Source organism: Sabethes cyaneus, chromosome 3 (assembly GCF_943734655.1).
Source record: "Sabethes cyaneus chromosome 3, idSabCyanKW18_F2, whole genome shotgun sequence".
NCBI lineage: Eukaryota > Metazoa > Arthropoda > Insecta > Diptera > Culicidae > Sabethes > Sabethes cyaneus.
The window spans coordinates 210,383,471-210,386,569 of record NC_071355.1 but is presented as its reverse complement, the minus strand read 5'-3'; the positions used below and the strand labels follow the sequence as shown (position 1 = coordinate 210,386,569).

At 41.9% G+C, this 3,099-nt stretch overlaps 1 pseudogene; it reads right to left on the bottom strand.

Moving 5' to 3' along the window:
- Window positions 1-818: 818 nt before the first annotated feature.
- Window positions 819-2,023, bottom strand: LOC128740665 (ubiquitin-40S ribosomal protein S27a-like; annotated as a pseudogene).
- Window positions 2,024-3,099: the final 1,076 nt, after the last annotated feature.

The following is a 3,099-nucleotide window of genomic DNA, read 5'->3' as shown; positions in this document are numbered from 1 at the left end:
TCCTTGGCCGAGACCGTCTTCCGGTACCGACGGATGGTCTTATAGATGAAATTTCGCTTCACCCGTGTCGTCGGGTAGCTCACCTCTCGCAACAATTTTTACTACGACGTTGCGGTACTCCTTCATCGCGCGCGATAAACAAATAACAAATGACATCGAATCAACACACCTTGCGCGTCGGTTAGCCTATATATAAGGTTATAGCTTACACCAATACCAAAACACAGAATGAACATGATGCGCACTTACACAACGATGAAAAGTTGAACACCCTGTAAATATACCCTCGCAATAAATGGAAAAATCGCGATACGTAAAACTACGGATCCGCTCCGCTTGCGTTGATAAACAAAAACAACACCGCAGAGAAGTGAACTGTCAAATGCGCGTTGCAGAAATACAGGGGTTAAGACATGAAAAACCGGTGTGCAAGAAAATTGGTTCTTCCAATTATTGAACTTACGAGTTTATCGGCAATTTGTGTTATAAAGACCCAATTTTATTCACTTTTTAAGTATAGTAAGTTTCTGTCAATGCTACGAAACTAATAAAACATGTTTATTTGCATCTTACGTTTGGTAAAAGCTAATTTTATAAATCAACTTTTTTTGTTAGTTTATAGTCACTTTAATAGCTTGGGTCATTCGTGACTTCTGCGAAGTTGGGATTTGAACCCGGGTCCTCGGCGTGAGAGGCTAACCACTACGCCGGGACTGACCCCCCCTTTTTTTTAATCCTTACGGATCAAATAGACCGTCATCTTAGTTTGTATTGTTGACGACCCGACGAGTCATAGAAAGCAGTAAATACAAGCGCACCTATTTTTCCTCCTGTTTGGAGTATAGCAGAGTCAGGTGACATTTACCGCAATAATGACGATCCTCATGGGCAGCCATAAATACTCCTGCACCACAAGTTTCGCTGGTACACTCGCGGCATAGATGGTGAATTTTACCGTTTTCATCGACCTTGTAGTACTTGAGCACAGCAAGTTTGACCTTCTTCCTCTTGTGCTTAATTTTTTTAGGGGTAGAGTAATTCTTTTTCTTGCGTTTCCTGACGCCGCCCCGCAAACACAGCACTAGGTGAAGGGTGGATTCCTTTTGAATATTGTAACCGGACAGCACAACAGCGTACGTCCCTCCTCCAACTGCTTGCCGGCAGAGATAAGACACTGTTGATCGGGCGGGATTCCTTCTTTGTCCTGAATCTTGGCCTTAACATTTTCAATGGTATCGGACGGTAGGACCTCGAGAGTGATGGTCTTCCCCGTCAAGGTTTTCGACGAAGATCTGTATCTTGAAAGTGCTTACTCTAACATCATACACAAAGCAAAAAAAAGACTTTTTTATAATTTTGACAAGAAAATCGTTTGATGAAGGTGAATTTGGGACACATGTAAAAAAAATTACTTACTTACTTACTTGCATTCAACATAATAAATCGTCGAGAAAAGGTGCAAACACTACGAAGTGTGCAATAATTGGCAAATTACCCTAACGGATTTATCTTTAGAGATAGTAACTTCCTTCCTTTAATAAAAACTTTTTCAATAATATCGTCTACCAGCCCTCCTCGGTAAAAACATTCAATTATCCATTCAAAATTGTAGTAATCAAATAATTTTGTTTACCTTAAACATTTATAAATTGGGATTGTACTAGATTATACGAATGCCAACTTTTTCTTGTTCACTCTGAGAACATTCATTCAATAAGACAATAGGCATTCAAATCAACTAAAATTATAAGAGAATCTAATCCAAAGCAAACATAAAAAAATAAATGTCGTAACATCGAAGTGCGATTGCGGTCGCCGTTGCTCGTTCTGGCTGAACGAAACCACAAACTCCGCACGAAAAGTCGTCGTCGTCGTCGTCGTTGTCGTCTCCGGAGACAACAGTTCCGCCACCGAGTCCCTGTGCAGATTGCTGCTGGGACGCACAGTTGGGCTGTTGGCCGGTTCGCTCGAAATGCTTCGGAGAAAAGATTCTCCCATGCGTCACATGTTGTTGTGCAACCATGGGCAAGCACCGACCAATTGCGTCGGTAAGAAGCTGCCGCCTTATCGCAGCAGCAGCGGCAGCAGCCTATTATTATGATTAATATGCAAAGAACTAATTTTCCAAAATGACCGTTCGCACACTCCTGGGGGATGTGTACAAGTTTTCCCGTGAGGTAACCAAACGAAACTAACCTCTACGGAAGGAATCCGAAAGACGACTTGCAGCAGGTATCGAATACGGCAGAAAACAATGAATTATCAAATTAATTTTAATGAAATTGTTCGTAAGCGTAAATAAGTGGGTCCCTCTGTCAGCCGATAGATGGCGTGCGGTCTCCGGTGTGCGTGCATGCGGTTTTCCTCCGGTTTCGTAATCTGGAAGCAGTTTGCCCCGGCTTGACGGAAAGTGGCAAACCGGACACGCTGACTCTAGAAATAAGAAAAGAATACCGCCAGCCAACCAGCCAGCCAGCAACCGCAAGACGAACGTGTGTGGAGGAGAACGTTCTATCCATTAGGTTGATCCTTTAGGACAAACACCTTTGGGCGTCAATTTTAAGCCTTTTATCCAACTGTCGTGATGGCACTGACAAATATATTCGATCAATCGCTTCAATCATGCAAATGCCGCACGGGAGTCTGAAGGGAAGTTTCCTTTTTGTCGGTTCATCCTCATTATAGGGCTTCGATAAAAATGACTGCCGAGTAACAGCTGGGAAATTGAACGCACAGAATGCGTTTGTTAATTAGCATAAGCAAATAAATGCCGAGAAGGGAGCTCAATTGTTCATCGCTTGCGCCATATGATTTTTCCTCATTAGGTAGTAAGTAGCAAAGCCACTGGTAAACAATTTTTCGGCTCTTTTGAGGTTGCTGTTTGTCTTTGTTTGTTTTTAAAATTTATTAGTTCAAATAAAGGGTTTACGATTGCAGTTGTTCGATTTTTATTCTCCGACTGAATAATTCGGTTGTTAGACTTTCACTGATAAATCGTAAAATTTTTATGGTGGGCTGTCAGCGATAACTTTTCTGTATGATATAAGACGTGAGGATCTTTCGAAATTTTCGTACAGATTAGGATGGAAGAATTTGACG